This window comes from Paroedura picta, chromosome 4 (genome assembly GCF_049243985.1).
Source record: "Paroedura picta isolate Pp20150507F chromosome 4, Ppicta_v3.0, whole genome shotgun sequence".
Lineage (NCBI taxonomy): Eukaryota > Metazoa > Chordata > Lepidosauria > Squamata > Gekkonidae > Paroedura > Paroedura picta.
The window spans coordinates 79,426,330-79,432,329 of NC_135372.1; positions in this window are offsets into that span (position 1 = coordinate 79,426,330).

Consider the following 6,000-nt stretch of genomic DNA (forward strand, 5'->3'; position numbering starts at 1 on the left):
AGCATCATGGGCCAGAAAAAATCTGGGATCTTCCATCTACCTTTAGTATCCTTTAATTATTTTTTCTACTGGGCCCTGGATCATTCCTCAGGATGTCTGTTTCCCCACTAAGGATATTGCACCCTCACAGATTTGGAGGACTTAAAAGGTAAAGGTAAAGGTATCCCCTGTGCAAGCACCGAGTCATGTCTGACCCTTGGGGTGACACCCTCTAGCGTTTTCATGGCAGACTCAATACGGGGTGGTTTGCCAGTGCCTTCCCCAGTCATTACCGTTTGCCCCCAGCAAGCTGGGTACTCATTTTACCGACCTCGGAAGGATGGAAGGCTGAGTCAACCTTGAGCCGGCTGCTGGGACTGAACTCCCAGCCTCATGGGCTCATGGGCAGAGCTTTCAGACTGCATGTATGCTGCCTTACCACTCTGAGCCACAAGAGGCTCATAGACCCTGATTCTAATGTCTCACTCTTCTCTGCCCTGAAAAGCAGTCATCCCAAGCCTGAGTCTCCAGCACTAGGTTACAGAGTGTCTTCTGCATTCTTTCAAGCAGGTAGGAAGTTCCACCTAGGTGCCATATCCATGATTAGGTAATATTGTTATAAACCTAATTCTTCTTGCTTGTGTTGCAGTAGATCGCTGTCTCAACACTTTGACAAAAATGCTCTGTAGCTTTTTGGTTCACTCAATTGCCTGTCTTCCATAACCAGCAAAGCATCCTAAACCACCAGGTTGAAGCTGTGGATCATACACTGCATCCATTTCATCTTCCCAGCCTGGACTTGTGCTGCCATGTTATTCCCATTGTCTATGACAAACAGATCTTGCCTTTCTGCTGCTAGATCCCACTGCTGCAGCATGTCCATGGGAGCTTCTTGAATGTCGGCCCTCCGTCACAGCTACATTTAACAAAATTCACATGTACCCTCTTGTTTCCAGGCCTATGCCTGATGCCTCAGGGACAGAGAGGACTGTACTCTGTTTGCTCCAGAAGTCACTCATATAATGGACCGCCTGTGGCCTGACCAACTGCTGCTGTACCAGATGCTTGACACCCCAATATAGATCTGGCACCACTCTGCACAACCTACAGATTAGCAGTGGTGTAGCTAACCTATTTAGCCCCTGGGGCACATACTTTTTAAACACCCCCTCCTCTGTTCTTCGCTACAATTTACAGCTGACTTATGACAACCCTATAGGCAAGAGACATTTGGAGATGGTTTGCTGTTGTCTACTTCATTGTTGGCCCTGCTTAGCAACTGAATTATTACAAAACTAGATCTAAAGCCCATTTTAATCTCAAATAAAATGGGCGCTAGATGGGCGCGGCCTTCTGCCCCCGCAGCTGTGGGGCCGCAGAAGTCTTTATCCTCCTCCCCCCTCCGGACGGCATAAAGGTTCAGTGGGGCCGGGGCTGCGGGGAAGCGGCCTACCTGTATTGATGGACGGCAGCGGGGCAGTCACAGCGGTAGCGGCGGTAGCAGCTCGGCTGGCGGCGGCGGCGGCTTGCTGGCGGCGGTGGCGGCTTGCTGGCGGCGGCGGCGGCCATTTTGGGCGGTTGGCAATTTTTGGCGGCGGCTGGCTCGCTGGCAGCGGCGGTGGCTGGCTGGTAGGCTGCGGCGGCGGCCATGTTCGGCGGTGGCTGGCTGGCAGGTGGCGGCGGCGGCTGGCTGGCGGCGGTGGCGGCGGCCATTTTCTGCCATTTTCTGCGGCGGCTGGCTGGCGGCGGCCATTTTCAGAGGTCCGTCGGAAGAACGGACGGGAGTCCCCGGCAGCCACGTCAGGCCGCCGGGCAGGGAATAGGGAGCCGCGCCTGCTTGGGCCGGGATGGACACTTGGAGGGGCCAATCAGGAGCCACTTCGTGGCTCCTGATTGACCCCTCCGAGTTTTTATCCCGGACAGGGCCCGCCCTAACTCCTACCACAGTGCCCTTACTCCTTTATACAGTCCGTGGCGCTCCGCGCCACGGGGCTGTTTAAAGATAAGGCTAGGCTGTCACTACGCAGACCAGGGTCCCTCCTCTTTACAACAAAATTATTTTCAGTAATAATTATGAAATAGAAAGAAGAAGAATGGCCAGAATATAGATTCAGGTGGGTAGTCATGTTGGTCTGAAGCAATAGGACAAAGTTTGGTCTTAAAGGTACCACTGGACCTAAATTTTGTTTCAGTGGCCTGAAAGAAACACAGACAGGAAAAAAAATTATTCTATTTAACTTTGTACATATAAGTATGTCAATTAAAAAAAATCAAATATCACAAGAGCCAGCATGACATGGAAGCTTGTTCGGCAACCTTGGGCCAGTCAGATTTCTCTCTGCCTAGTCCTCATCTAGATAATCCCAGGATAATCTGATCTCATCAGATCTCAGAAACTAAGCAGGGCCCTCGTGGAGACAGGCAATGGCAAACCACCTTCAAATATTTCTTCTCTTGAAAATACTAAAGGGTTGTCATAAATTAGCTGTGGCATGACAGCCTCCAAAAAAAATCCATCACTCCACTTGGGAGGACTTCTGTTCTCCATTTTAAAGCCAAAGAGCTGACTATTCCATACATCTACAAGGCATTTTTGATAGCTAGAAGTACTAACTTTCACTAACACTAGCTAAAACATCACAAATTAGTGACTGCAAGCTTTACCGGACTGGATGTTAAGAAACACACAACCCCTCAATGAAGGTGTCCATATCCCCCATTATTTCCAAAGTCAAGCCCAAAAATCTCTGCAGTAGAAATTGCAGGGGAGATATTTTTGCAAGCCCAGCAGAACTAGTGCAATGTACAGAGTACCTAGCAGTACCAGTGCAATCACAGAGTGCCCAGAAGAACGCACTGCCATTGTGGCAATGCCACCTGATGTCAAGCATAGAATCACAGTCCAAGGAGGTATGTGAATGGAAGCCCAACAGAACCAGTGCAATGTGCCATGCCTAACAAACCCAGTGCCTTGTTAATAATATTAACAAACATTTGCTATTATACTACTCTAAAATACATTCTGTTACCAAGCAGGATAGGGATAAGAAGATCTTGAAATCAAGAAGTGAAAATAAAGAGGGGAACATGGAAAAATTAGGTGAAGAGAAACAGAAATGAATGAGAAACATGTGGAAAAGAGGGAGATAAATTAAGAGAAGGAAAGGTTGTTTTATCTTGCTCCAACATCCTAACTACTGATTTGCAATATCTGTCTGAGCTGGGTGTAAGGAAAGGACGAGAGAAAGGCTAGACTATTGGAGAAAATTACCTGCAGGCTGGCAATTTCTGTAGCAGTTATCAGCATGCTGGCTTGGTTGTATGATCTGTTAAGCAATTTTGTTTCAGTCTTGGAGAAAGGGAAGTCTAGCTGATTCTAGTGCGCTAGTTGCTATGCTGAGACTTCCTTGTACCCCTAATGACTGCAACCAGGGTGTAAACTGCATGGAGCTTTTATTCCAACCCCAGATCGATTCAGTCCCTGCCCTCTACACAGAATGTGATTTCCGTTTGGATTTGGGGCAATTTAAATTTTCCTTCTGCAGTAAGAAGGATTGATCCGGAGTGACCCTACCTTAATGGTGCGATATCTCAGACTGCTTTTAATCCTCAATATCCATTTGGGAAAGAAAGCTCGGTGGTAGAGAATCTCTGATAGGCTACACCTGGTCATGTGACACACTTGCCTTAAAGGAGAAGCCCCTAATTTCTCTCAACTTTTGTTGGTCTTGGATTTTTTTTTCTGCCTTCTTCGATCCTCTTACCCCCCACTTCAAGAAAAGAAAGGATTTTTTCCTCCCTCCTCTGACTTCTTGGATCCTCTCCCCCCTTCAAGAAAACAGAGAAAGAGTCTCCATTTGCCTCCCCCCCTTCTGAGCCTCCCTAACCACGTGCAGAAGACTTTCCTGTTTCAATGGGGAGGGGGGGGGAGAAGAAGACCCGAGTTCAAAGCGATCTGAATTCAACAGGATTGACAATGGAATAAAGAAAGTAAGTGCAGACTCTGCCCAGGACTTCATTAAGATATCCAGCTTAATGCAGTATGATACTTACTTCAAGGGGGGCCCTCCAAGAGTCTTCTTTAAACCTCACTTGGGGCAGAGCAGACCTTCCACCTCACCTATGGCACAGCACCTCAGATTAGTAATTCAGTAGCGGAGAAAGACTTCAAGGAAGGAGAAAGGAAGGGAAGCCATGGGGGAGGAGGAACCTCATTCTTTGGATCTAAGTGTCAATCCTAGACCACATGTAGCAAGAGGAGGGAACAAACAGGGCACTCTGCAGTCATTTCTGCTAGCAAAAATGGAATGAGATGGAAGGCTGATGCTCCTCATCCATCCTTGCAGTCATATGGAGCAGCAGAGCCCTTTTAAGGGGTAGGTGTAGATTAGATATAAGAACAGAACAAAGAACATGTGAAAACCATTTGCAATGCAATTTAGTGGTTAATAAAAAGTTATTTTTTTAGTATTTGATGGTGCTGCCTGCAATTTGCAATCAAAGTAATTTGAGTAAAAGGTGTTTAGACATCACTGATTGAAATTCAGATCATTAAAAAATAATTATGATTCCTACACCTCCTGTTTCAGGTATACAGATGGAAAACATTATAATTGATAGGAACACAGGTCTACTATGCATGCTTGATTATACACAATTGCACTGAGAAAGTAGAACTCGGTCCTTTTAAAAATCAATAACGTTCATTGTGCTGTATAGTTCTATTTTCTCAGTTGAGTCCTTGTTTTCACAGATGGAGTCTCAGGAAAGTGATATCAATGTGATATTATGCTTTGTAAAACCACACAAGGTTCAGCTACTGGTGATGACTTCAGGGTCAAAAGATTTTTTTGGAACATGGCACTAAGATTATTTATGAAGATCCTTATCTATGAAAAACAGGAGAGTTGGTCTGGTGGATATTATAAGTCTGGCTGATATCTGCTAATCATCATGACTGTTTGCACATACTGCAAAGGATCACTTCACATGGAGAAACAAAAATGTTATGAGCATGATCCAGCAAAAACTGAGCATTTTCAAGTTGCATTAATTTCAGGGGGTCAGTCGAGCTGTATGTGTGCGTGTGGGTGTACAAACACACACACACACACACATATACACACACACACATATACACATATGAATAACTATCCTATTGAAAAAAATACTCTGAAATTATTTGGATTCTACCACCACATCTGTATGTGTACATGTACATATGCATACTCTGTATGAACTCAGTATCAAAGTACTTACTGGACATGTGTTGAGTGCAGTTGGGAAAGCTGATGTCCAGTTTCCCAAACATACTGGGTAGGCTATTGATGAAAATATTATCATATGCTGTTAGTGCCTGAACTATCAGGGCTTCTTTTGTTCTTGTGTCTATGAGTTTGTCTTCTAGCAGAGCTTGTTTTCTAGTGTTCATTTTCTAGCAGTAAACTCCATTACCTTATCTTTATAAATAGACCTGGTCAACCCAACACTTTTTGGAGCTCATCCATGAAAACCAGAGACACTTCTTTCTGACTCTTCCTCTTTCCATAAATATTGACTAATATTATTCACATGTGAATGGCCCCCAGAAGATCTGCAACAATCGCCATTATTCCATGCAGTTCTGAGAAGTCAAGTCCTCCACTTTTGAAAACACTTGCTCGCATGCAGTCATAAACTGTAATGAGTAGCAGATGCTTTTCTATACCTTAGATTAGGATCTGTGTTTTTCATGATCATTTTTATCTCTCCTATACATAGGGCTAATGTAAAGCTGCAGTGATAAATTAGTTTATTTTTCCTTCTTGGATATTATAACAATATAACTACTTTAAAATTGAGCCAGCTAGACGGCTTTTTAAAAAATGATAAATGACATTGATGAAAATGAGTAAACACAAAAATGGAAAACATTTTTAAGCATGTTGTCAAATGAACATTTTCGCAATAAGGTATGGAACTTGGTATAAACAGGGATGGCTCTAATCACATCATTTCATTTAATCCTATCATTTCTCCATG